Source organism: Lynx rufus, unplaced genomic scaffold, assembly GCF_022079265.1.
Source record: "Lynx rufus isolate CCGP_SWC_20201006 ecotype Redwood Valley unplaced genomic scaffold, mLynRuf1.p SCAF_4, whole genome shotgun sequence".
Lineage (NCBI taxonomy): Eukaryota > Metazoa > Chordata > Mammalia > Carnivora > Felidae > Lynx > Lynx rufus.
This window is the reverse complement of record NW_025814856.1, coordinates 152,525,862-152,539,057: the sequence shown is the minus strand read 5'-3', so window position 1 is coordinate 152,539,057 and position 13,196 is coordinate 152,525,862. Positions and strand designations below refer to the sequence as shown.

The window sequence follows — 13,196 nt, the reverse complement described above, 5'->3', positions numbered from 1 at the left end:
TGTATGAAAGGGCTTTGTAGGCAGAGGCCATTAAGATTTGGATACTTAGAGGTAGCATGTCAATATTAGATCTTTCAGTTAAGGTCAATAGTCTCATCTGTTTAATGGAAAATTCTTTGATCAGGAATTCTTTTTGAAAAGAAGATCTGGAAAGCAAAGTTTTCCTTATCACCTGTGTAGTGAGGGTAACAGAATAACAAGAAGGAGAACTGACCCTGCCTTGTCCAGCTTAGTGATGCTAAGAAATGGAGATGCTAGCAACTGGCCAATGGTCTTGGAATTTAGAATTACTTCTGGTAATTTTTCAGAAATAAATGTTACTCTACTTACTCAAAAAAATCATTGATGGTCAGAACAATAGCATCTGGTAGTGTGGTAAGGCAGGAAGAGAAGTACAGCCCCTTTAATGAAATGAGCCACATCAGCCATGGCTACCAAGACAGTGAGAGACGCTTTCAGATTCCTAAATCCTAGCAGAAGTTGGTTCTAGACCCTCTACATTGTTCTGTTCCTTTTTTGAAAAAGGTGTCAAACAAGTGTTTCTTTGTGTATTAATTTTTTATAGAAAATAAGTCACATTGATGCAAATGTACTGTGAGAACACTGTAATCAGCTCTCTTATGGAATAGTGACAAATATCAGCATAACTGTAGTTGAGATCAACAATGAGCTCTTGTTTTATGCTCAGGAGTACTCTTCTAAGCACTTGGGGCACCCCTAACGCCACTAAACTGGACCTCCTCATGAGTGGGGACTCTGTCACAATCATCTTCTCGACACAGCACACCGTGTAGTGCTAGATGCCTCACACATAGCCTGCATCTCATTCCATAATTATCTCTTGCCCAAGCCATGAAATCACAATCTTGTGGTAGAGACAAAGAACACAACTATTGTAACCATAACAGAAAATAAGGCAGTGATCAGTCCCATAGTAAAGGTGAAGCTAACTACAAATTGCTCTTTAGTTTCTTCAAGCCCAGAAGTCTACCTCTTGGCAAATAGATTTCAGAAAGACATTCCTGTAATTTCCAGACATGTCACTGAAATGGTTGGAGATATTCAATACTCTGACTTCTTAAAGAATATGAAAATATATATATTTTAAGTGAGATAAATGAAATATAAGGGAGGAAAACATTTAATCCTATTAAAGCAATAGGTGAAGTCACCATGTTGACCTCTATCGTGTGATAAAAATCCTTGGTGTATCCAACTGGGTTCCTAAGTATGAACATTATAAAAATCATATATACTGAGAGGGAAATTTGTTACTCTATTTTTATAACCCTAACTAACTTCATGTTTTTCCGTACTGTAACACCAAAACTACCAGAATGAAGTCAGAAGGTTTTGGTCTACTATTTCACATATTTTGCCACAGAGAAACAACATCCCTTAGATTTCGCCAGAAAGTAACAACCTACTAGTATAATCCTTGAGTTAATTCTTCCCCTTAAACAACTGTTATAAAGACTTCAATCAAATGGAGACAATGTATGTTAAAGCACTGTAAGAAGTTTGAAACATTATACAAATGTGAGATGGTATTTTGATCATAATTGACGTATATACTTGCCTCTGTGATTACATGATTTGGGCACTATTATGGACATTGAACCTAGGGTCCCTGAAAACAGAAACAAACGTCTAATCTTAAAGTGTTATTTTGGGGTCATGTGGGTTGATCAGTTGGTTAAGCATCCAGATAAAGTCTATCAGGGCAACTCCATGCTTCATCTTTGAATATGAAACCAAGTATTAAACCATAGTTACCTTTTTTTTAATTTTACTTTTTTTCAGAGAGAGAGAGAGAGAGAGAGAGAGAGAGAATCCCAAGCAGGCTCCACACTGTCAGCGCAGAGCCCAATGAGGGGCTTGAACTCACAAACTGATCATGACCTGAGCCTAAGTTGGACGCTTAACTGACTGAGCCACCCAGGTACCCCATCTTTGTTGGTTTTAATTAAACTCTTTATTTGCTTTAGAAAGCAAACTCTAGACTCACTTGGCCATGAAAGTGCCTCCTCTTGTTCTTTCAATAAAGATACTCTGATCATTGGACCCATCGGAGATATTGGTCTCTGTTTACAACTCCTTCAACATTCTGGATAAAAACATGGCCCCGGGAGAGCAGAAAGTAATGATATTACCAGAGACCAATAGAGTCCTTTGAAAAAGAGTAAGAATCTAAACTAAATGCCTACAGGTCAAAAAAGGGACAATTTAAAGACCAATAAAGGCAATAAGTATAATAAATGGAAACACATTCAATACATTTAAGACCACGAGGGCATACAGATACTAAACACAACACACAAATTCCGCTGGTCACTTCTGGGAGATGCTAGAGAACTGCTTCATTATCTCATATATATAAAGTGAGGTGACTATTTACCCTGATTTTATTATGAAATCTGCACAACATGGTAACATAATTGTTGAAGAAGGAATGTTTCCTTTTATATAAATTATGGCTAATAAATGCAAATGAATGACAGACATCATACAACCTCTAGTGGGCTAATGGGTTTATGCAATGGTTTTCAAGGGCTACTAGTGTTCCAGAAAGAGAGGCAACCAAACATCGTATGCCTCCTAATGGAAGAACACAGAACAATACCACCTATGAAGTAGTCTCGCAAAAGTAAACAAGTCAATAGGAACGTGAATTTAATTGCGTTTATAGATCTAACTAATGAATTACAGAAAATTCAAAGAACAAAGAAACACACAAAACATATTAAGTGTTTCAAAACATATTAAGTAGATTCAGTTAAAAATTCACACTGTGGTAAAATCTATAGGATGGAGATATATATATATATATATATATATATATATATATATATATATAAAATGAAAAAAGTCTTGACAGACAAGAAACCAACAAACCAGTTGTGATATATATACTGATTCAAACAAAATTGGGGAAAAGGGAAAGAAAGAAAGAAAGAAAGAAAGAAAGAAAGAAAGAAAGAAAGAAAGAAAGAAAAGCAATGCAAAGAAAAAACATGTGAAAGATAATTCTGGAAATATCAACACTGCCTTAATATCTAAGGATACTAAGGAATTATTGGTAATGCTTTTTCAGTTATGACATTGATATGGTGGTTTTGTTAGAACAAAGAGACCTTACCATTTAAAATATATAATAAAATATTTAGAAATAAAATGTGATTTCTGAGATTGACTCAAAAATAATACAGACAGAATAAGTAGAGGTACAGATTAAACAAGATATTGGCCAGGTATTGGTAATAGTTGAATTCAAATGAATTTTCAAAGAGGGGTATGTTGAATTTATTGTATTATTCTCTTTGCTTTTGTATATATGTAAAACTGTTCACAGTAAAATATGTCTTGTCTTTTTTGTTTTTTTTTTTCATTTTTCTGAGAGAGAGAAAGAGAGAGAGAGAACGAGCATGGGAAGGGCAGAGGAAGAGAGAGAGAGAAAGAATCTTAAGCAGCCTCCACACTCAGCGCCGAGAATGACTTGGGGCTTGATCTCACAACCGTGAGATCCTGGACACCCTGAGGACACGGTCCTCAGACCGTGGACACCCTGATGAAAACCAGCAGAAATCCACATCGTCTCCGCAAATGGCCACAAGAAACCAGATCGTCAAGATGTCCATGGCCAAGTATTCCCTCCTGTCCCCTGAGAGCATCTGATATTTTCATTTTTCAATCCAAATATATCTTTAATAAAATGGAATGATTGATAAAATCTATAAAAATGGAAATTAATAGAAATCTATGTAAGAAAAGTCACTTCGATACAATTCTAAGTCAACATAATAGATTTTGGAAACAACACAGGAATATGAGATAGTAGAATAGACAGTAAGCTTACAGGAAGTCAATCATGTGAGTCTACCAAAAAGAAAGTGAATATTGCTGTGAATTCATAGCTGTGTACCAACCAGGACAAGGTAACGTGTCAGTCCCAGTCCACTCTCTGTCAGACCACACTTACTATATCTTCTCCACTAAAGGTAGTTGACCATATTGGAAAGGTTCTAGAATTAACTATATGACTAGGAAGTCTAAGAGACCTGCCACATCAGAAAAGTATGAAGTAAAATCATGCTTATCTTAGAGCAGAGAGGCATGGGTGGGGCGGGGGCCTGATAGGTCTATGCAGAGGATAGAAGTGTTGTCATATAAAATGAGTAGTTTCTCCCCTTTAAGCCCAATGGAAAAGGATTACAGGCAGTCCAAAGCCAGAAACCACAGAAAACTTTCAACTTTCAGGTTTGTTTACCAAAAGTATCAGAGGTCATCTCTCCCTGGAAATGTGCACATACACACTGGACAGCTTTGTGATGTGATGTCATAAAAGGAATGATATTGATTCCTTATAAAGACCTGGATTTTATCATAACCACCCTGCTTGTTTGGCTTTTTTCCCGTCTCATTCTAAATGGCAGGTACTTCAGGGATTATTACTATTTCCTATTTGTGTCCAAATCACAGCTTCCATTCTTTAAAATTAGCCACCTTTCCCTCCTCCTGCCTGACGCGTTCACTGTTGTCATGATGTGTGGTTTGGGGTGTAACATTTGATCACAGACAGGCGGTTGTTACCTAGTTTGAGCTCAGCCAGAAGCAGATGGGTGATGAGAAAGGAGAAAGCTTCTATATATACACACCTAAGCATAAATGATGGGGAAGGGAAGAATCAAGATAAAGAACATGGCAAGTAAATTGTAGGCATTACTTTTAAAGTTTTTGAGTGGAAATAAAAGGCTTACATTGCAGTAGGTGTAAGTGGAAACTCTACTCTGTAGATTTAGGTTTCTAATTTACAGAAGAACATCCGGAACTTGTAGCCCACGGGTATACTTTGTCTATGTCTGTTCCAGCATCCTGCATTATTCTCTTGTCACTCCTTGACCTAAAGATGATGAGTGACTACTGTCAGAACTCTAAAAACAATGAAATACAATTAATGATATTGACTAACATTGATGTTATTCTGAGAGGATTGATTTCTTGCCCTCGAAATCCCTTTGGATTTTGTTTTGAAATGTGTAGCATCACAATAGAGGATTCTTTTTCCTTTTTTGCCCCCAGTACAATAAACTAAGCAATTTGTTGAAATGATAGATACTAAGACCTTTCTTCCTAAGCAGGATACATTTCGACTTTATATTCCTCTAGATATTTGGCCAGATTTTATGAATGTATGACATGACTAAAGCTAATAAAATCTAATGTGCACTGGAGACAAAATATTAGACTTCTATTTATGTAAAGTTATTTCTTTAATTATGTCATGCCACCACTAAAGCTAAAATAACCCAAAATGAATAATATAAACAATAACTGAGTTTTTAAAATGTGTTTCAATTTTAGAGCAGAATTTGGTTTTATATGGAGACATCAAAGTCCAAGCTCTGGCTCTCTGCTTTATTAGGTGTGTAACATTTGTGTAGTCTCAGTTTCTCAGTAAGTAAATGAGACATTCAGAATGGGATCGCCTTGCCGGTTCCTTCTAGTTTCAAGTCTTTGAATGTGAATTGAAAAAGTGGACCTAAAATACATGAATAGCCAAAGTATTGTTGAAAAAGAAAGCCAAAGCTGGAGGCATCATGCTTCCAGACTTCAAGCTGTATTACAAAGCTGTAGCCATCAAGACATTAATGATACAAAAAAAAAAAAGACACATAGATTAATGGAATAGATAGAATAGAGAATAGAGAATAGAACAGAGATAGGGAATAGAACAGAGAACCCAGAACTGGACCCATTAATGTATGGCCAGCTAATCTTCAACAAAGCTGGAAAGAGTATCAAATGGAAAAATGACAGTCTCTTCAGCAAATGGTGCTGGGAAAACTAGACAGCGACATGCAGAAGAATGAAACTGGACCACGTTCTCACACCATACATAAACATAAATTCAAAATAGACGGAAGACCTAAATGGGAGACAAGAAACCATCGAAATCCTACAGGAGAAAACAGGCAGCAACCTCTTTACCTTGGCCACAGCAACTTCTTACTTGACATGTCTCTGAAGGCAAGGGGAAATAAAAACAAAAATGAACTATTGGGATCTCTCCAAGATAAAAAGCTGCTGCACAGAAAAGGAAACAATCAACAAAATTAAAAGGCAACAGACAGAATAGGAGAAGATATTTGTGAAAGACATATCAGATAAATGGTTAGTTTCCAAAATCTATAAAGAAATTACCAAACTCAACACTCGAAAAATAATCCAGTGAAGAAATGGGCAGATGACATGGATAGACAGTTTTCCAAAGAAGACATCTAGATGGCTAGCAGACACATGAGAAGATGCTCAACATCACTCATCATCAGGGAAATACAAATTAAAACCACAATGAGAGGGGCGCCTGGGTGGCTTAGTCGGTTAAGCGTCCGACTTTGGCTCAGGTCATGATCTCACAATCCGTGAGTTCGAGCCTCATGTCGGGCTCTGTGCTGACAGCTCAGAGCCTGGAGCCTGCTTCAGATTCTGTGTCTCCCTCTCTCTCTGCCCCTCCCCTGCTCATACTCTGTCTCTGTCTCAAAAAGAAATAAAAACATTAAAAAAAATTAAAAAAAAATAAAACCACAATGAGATACCACCTCACAGTTGTCAGAATGGCTAAAATTAACAACTCAGGAAATAACAGATGTTGGTGAGGATGCAGAGAAAAGGGGAACCCTTTTGCACAGTTGATGGGAATGCAAACTGGGGCAGCCACTCTGGAAAATAGGATGGACGTTCCTCAAAAAATTAAAAATAGAACTACCCTATGACCCAGCAATTGCACTACTAGGTATTTATTCAAAGAATACAAAAATGCTGAGTCAAAGGGGCATATGTACCCCAATGTTTATAGCAGTGCTATCAACAATAGCCAAAATATGGGAAGAGCCCAAAAGTCCATTGACTGATGAATGGACAAAGAAGATATGATATATGTATATGTATATGTGTATATATATATATATATATGTGTGTGTGTGTGTGTGTGTATACACACACACACACACACACACACACATATATATATATATATATATATAACGGAATATTACTCAGCAATAAAAAAAAATGAAATCTTGCCATTTGCAACAATGTGGAATGAACTAGGGTGTATTATGTTAAGCGAAATAAGTCAGAGAAAGATATACACCATATCATTTCGCTCTTATGTGGAATTTAAGAAACACAACAGATGAACATAGGGGAAGAGAAGGAAAAATAAGATAAAAACACAAAGGGAGGCAAATCGTAAGAGCCTCTTAAATACAGGGTTGCTCAAGGGGAGGTGGTGGGGAGACGGGTTGAATGGGTGATGGGCATTGAGGGCACTTTTAGTGATGAGCACTGGGTGTCATATGTAAGAGATCAATCACTGGTTTCTATCCCTGAAACCAAGACTACACTGTATGTTAACTAACTTGAATTTAAATTTAAAAAATAAAATAAAATACATGAATATCTTGTATTTTAAAAAAAGAAGCACAATGTGTAGAATAATGTCATAGAAGCACAATACGTAGAAAGGTATTAGATGAAATTTTATCCAAAAGATAAGACCCTGCTTTGGGGGAAGGGGATGGGAAATAACTCATAGGTAATTTATATTTCTTCTGCTTATTTTTACTTGTATTTTCTTAAGAGTTTACAAATCATATGTGATAGATGTATAATAGGGGAAAGCAGACAACTTTCCCAACATTTAAGCAGCAATAGTTGTCTCAGGCCACTACTGTGTCTCAGTGTGAGACATCAGATATTGTCAGCACAGGAAATAAGATTTGCCTCCCATGTGCTCCTTGTTTAGGATAAGGTTCCAAGCAGAACACTGCAGCGATGTGGTGTCAGTGAATAAAGCTGATGATATTAGTAGTGTCATTGGGCTCATTATGAAGAGAGGAATAAGGGACTCGAGTGAAACAAACATGCAATTTAAATATCACAGTATTTTATGCTGTAGCTTAAGGATGTAACACTTAAGTTCCAGTTCAAGATATTTTGCTAGATTAGAAACAATAAACCAGTAAGTTTGGCCTATAATGTAGCTGTCTATATCCCACATACCACTGAAATTCATCATGGGGCTTGGTTCATGATTCTGTTCATTTCAGGCATTTGGTTGGAGTCTGAAAATTTATTTCTATGCCTATACCCGAGGTCTAGAACTTGGTTCCAAATTTGCCATTAAATAATGCACAATTCCCTCTAGATGAGTGAAGAGTCTCGTCATAAGTCCTGTATTCCCAGTGCTTTAGCAGAAAGGAAAAGATGGTCAATTCTTCCCGCAGAGAAGATGGTCATAAAAGAAGTAATAGAGGATGTGAGGTTTTTACTGAATCCTTCCAGATGAGTCCATACTCCTTCCTATATTAGAAAATAGACAGGAAGGCAAGGGAGAAGCAGAGAGGACATTCCAAACAGAGCAAGATAAAATAATACAAGTTAGATGATGAAGAGTTTGTATCGACCACTATAGAGTGTGAACCTTGACCTTTAGGCAATGAGCCAGAGAAGGACTATTTCAAGGCAATGGCAGATTCAGATTCAAATGTTACAAAGATTACTACGACGAGCAGTGTCGAAAGAGGATTGACGGGTTGGAAGAAGAATGAAAGGGGGGGGGGGGAAGCTAGTAGAAAATAAAACATGAAATATTTAAAAATGAACCTGAGGCTAGTTTTATAGTCTTATATTCTTCCCATGGTATTCATTTCTAAACTGAAAGATCATATTAATTGGAAAGTATATAATGAAATTTTCTCATATTTTTTCCAACTTCCAAGATCTATCCAACAGACACCATCATTTCATGCTAGACTGGATCTCTTTAAGTATGAGCTCCCAAAGTATAATATCAAAAAACTCATTGAGAAAAGATTTCCTGTTCTTCTCTTTCCTTAAAACCCAGCAATGACTATAACCTATAGGTAAATGGAATATTTTGTTGTAATCAAGATGATTCTGAAGATGAAGTCCAGGCAAACTTTCTCTTTTACCCTGTGTGGTTGAGATAGAACATTCAATGTCGAAATGTGGAGATAGGGAAGGTTCTGGACTATTTGAAGAAATGTAGGTTGTGAAAGGGGTAATCATGGAATCAATCAGAAGAAGAAAAGTAGTGGGGGAAAAACATAAAATCCATGAAACCTGTGTGCTTTCAGAGAACACAAATGAAGGCCAAGAATGGGGGGAAAAAAAAGACAAGAAAGAACAGTGATGGAAAGTAAGACCAGAGAAATCAATGCTAAATTGTGAGGTGAGTCTGGTCAAGCTGAAGAATGGCAGTAAATATAGGGTTCTGAGGGCTCAGATTTGTGGCATGATGGCAAATTTGAATGCATCTGGGACCCCCTGCAGAAGCAGTTTAATAATGAAAAGCACTGGAATTGGTATAAACAACAGAAAGTGGGGTCACATCAGGAGAAAAGATCCAGAAAGCTGCTGGAGAAGCTGGTGCATACAAACTGAAAAGACATTAACGAGACGTGGAACAGGGAGGAGGGTAGGTGGAATTAGGGAATGAGATGGAAAATTGTGATCTTAACAAGGTCTGATCACATTTGCATATTTTACAGAAAAAAAAGTAGCACCATATGCTTTGTTTTGGGGATAATTGAGGACTCCCTGCATGAACTTGGACAAATTCTTTTACCTTGTTTGCGTCTGCACAAAAGAACGAACATAATTATATCTTCTAGAGCAGGGCTGTTGTATTACCTCAGTTAGAACCGGGAAAGGCATTGAGACCATAGATGAAAAGCTCTATAGCAACACAGCTTATAAAATCAGGAAGAGGATGTGTGGTCCCCCAGCTGCGACCATTAAACAAACCCTGTTCCCAGTGCAGAGCTGAGGTCACGGGATGAAGCTGGTACACAGAGGAGGACTTTGGCAGTGGCCAAGAGCTGCATGAATCAAAGTCGTGAAACAAAACGGCCATCAGCTGCATTCAAGCCCCATTGTGGAAGAGAATCAATATTTGACAAACATTTTGTAGAGGACACAAATTAGAAAAGGAAAAACACTTAAAAATATTTCACAGGAGCCAAACAGCAGGAAATAAACATGCCAGGAAATGGGCTTAAACATCTGTGACGGCATTTCTGGGCACAAACGCCGGAAAACTCACACTCCGTAAGTGAGAATCTAAACCTGGCTCTGAGAAGGCTCTGATATTTATGGCAGATTCTGGATCATCTAAATCAAATACTCCACCACAGAGAGAAGCTAACTATGTCCGATGAGTAGGCCAAGCGAATCCCCATGCTTATTCAATAAACAGATGCTCAGTCAATAAATGGTAAGCGATTCTCATCAGTATGAAGCAACCACATGTAGGTCTTCCATGATTCTGTGATGGACTGAATGTACAGGAGGAAGAAATATGTCTAGGTAATTCACCAAAGAATAAAAATAAATGCCACTTCGGTACGTTCTTCAGATGCTTAGTACACTCTACTCCACGACACCTTTTAGTTTTAAATCAGGGATCCACCAACTTGTTCTGTAAAGGACCAGAGAGTCAGTATTTTAGGCCCACAGACCATACGATCTCTGTCTCATCTGCTCAACCCTGTAGTTGGCATACAAAAACAACCACAGATAATATGTTGACAAATGGGTGTGACTGTGTCCCAATTAAACCTTATTTGCACAAACGCATGGCAGGTCTGATTCGGCTGTATTTGGCTGACCCCAGTACTACTGTGTGAGCCTAACTATCCCCAGGGCCTCACCCTGTCAAGTGAATGTCAACACCGAACAGCTTTAATAGCTCTGTCCTCTCTTTCATTGCCTGCCCCACCCGCTCCAGATTCATCATCCAGTCACTGATAGATCCCCTGTTTTAACTCTGCACAGTTCACATGCTATGAACTTGTTATTTTCCTATTCATTTGCTGTTTCCTGTCGCTTGTCCCTACTCTCCAAGAAGAGGACAAACGTAATGAAAGCAAAGACCTTGTCTGTGATCCTCGGTACCTGAAACAGCATCTGGCACTTAGTAGAACTACTAAATGATATTGGTTTATATCATAGTAGGATGCTGAGGGACTTTTTCTGTTATCTCAGATTTTTAGCTAAAGCTCTAGACAATAGGCAATTAATATGGCCACATTCTAAAAAAAAAAAAAAATAGTAGATATAGCCTCACAGCATATGTTGTAATGTGGATTAACCTCCTCCACCTACTATTCTCAGCCTATAGAGAGAAAAGACTAGATATTCAATGTGAGGCCAAAGAATCAGGAACAATAGGCTTGGGGGAGAGTGCTTTTACTATGTTTCTGTTCCTCCTTCTTCTCAAACCAAGTGAGAGTGGCTCCAAGAGACTCATTCTTTGAGTTAATGGGGGGTCTGTTTCAGATTCTGTGTCTCCCTACCTCTCTTTGCCCCACCCCTGCTCATGCTTGCTCGTTCTCTGTCTTTGTCTCTCTCTCAAAAATAAACATTTTAAAAAAGAAAATGGGGGGGGGGTCTGCAAGAAAAGAGGACTGAGGCCTCATTCCCCAACTAGATGATGACTGGGCTTCAGAAACTCACAGGCCTCAGCCCACACAGCATGAGAACTGTATGTTGGATAATGAAACTCAGGGACAAAGAATGTCATAGAGACTAATGCCTATGTCCAGCCAGGAGCATTCTGGGGGAAGGAGGTTCTTAAGCAGCCCAAAGGCAAAGCAAGAAAAGAGGGCATTTGATGTGCGCTTCTGCTATTTAGAAAAACAAAATGCATGAAGCCAGGCTCAGCACATCTTAAACACACCTCATAAAGAAGTTGGTTGGCAAGAGTGAACAACGAGGGGACAAAGGCTGGTCCTTTGTTTGATATTCGTCCAACTTAGATTTGCTTGGACAGGACTGGAGTGGGATAGACAATGGTAGCCAGTCACAAAGCATATACTCCATGCAATAAAACTGTTAAAAGGAGAGACCTCTAAAAAATGGCTGGCCACCAAATCCCCGCCACTCTTGGGGTGCCAGCTGTATAGATAACTACAAAAAACACCAGCCAGGTAAAACAGTAGCTCCTTTTTCTATCACCTGTCTGTCCTCCTAGCCCAACATTGATTATGGTCTTGAGGGCTCAGCAGTTAGAGAAAAGGGGAAAGATCAGAAATTGTAAAGGGACAGATTGCACCCTTTCCCATGCATCTTAGGGGTCACAAAGGGGTGAGAATTAGAATGTGTGATCAGAATTTAAGACTCTACTTTTAAATCACATAGGATTGGATTTTCGTTCCTGGGAGTTTTAAAATTACCAAAAGGAGACTCTTCTAATAATCAAAACCATTAGGAAGCCGAGGAATCTATAATAAAATATCATCAAAGGACATGGAAATCAGATCCAGAGAATATTTAAATATAGTGATGGTGAAAAAAAAAATGAAACCAAAACAAAACCATTCTGTTTGTATAAGAGTTGAGGCCCATTAGGCAAACTCCTAAAAAGCACTGGTCTTTTCTTTCTCAGTCTTACGAGTCATTCAAAAGTCAAATGTATGTGTATGCACCCAGCAACATGCTTAGCTTGAAGAATGCAGAATGAAACTTGCCTTCCAAGTAGAACCTCCTTCCACACAGCCTCAGTCAGGCACTTGGCTTGTTCACTTGTGGATTGCTACTATCTCTTCAATAATGTTAAAAACCACACTTTTCTCTCTCCCAAATCAAATATCTTTTCCAATTCAGTTACCGTCTTTTATTGTCCCTACAGCACAAAGTTTAGAAATTTTGTCATTTTCTTGAGGCTTCTCTCCCTTGTGCCCTACAGCCAGTCATTGTCTTTCACTTGTTACTCTTCCACATGTTCCTTGCTTTCAACCATCACAGTTGCCATCCTCATTCAGGTAGACTGGACTGTGGTGATGAAAGATTGCTAGCCAACCAATGCCCATCGCTACTGAGTAACCATCCTAAGTGACTGAATACTATCAACCTTCACCGACACGATTTCCTGCTGTTAAAACCTCAGCCTCACAATGACAGCTGTCTACAGCCTGATAAACTGGTATATTTCCTATGTGATCACCTCTCACGACTTTATGTTGTGGGCACCAAGGGCAGGCCCCCACAAAATGTGCCCTTTACTTAAGAAACAGCAAGTGCAACAACACGCTGACCCTACTTTTTCTCCAAAAAGTAGAAAAGAAATCTCCCATGTGAAAAGTACCATCTCTGTACCAGGAGGTAAAGAG

General features: G+C 38.4%; 1 pseudogene; it reads left to right on the top strand.

Moving 5' to 3' along the window:
• The window catches only part of LOC124523483 (protein Shroom3-like), a 102,428-nt pseudogene that overhangs the window by 31,519 nt on the left and 57,713 nt on the right, over positions 1–13,196 (top strand).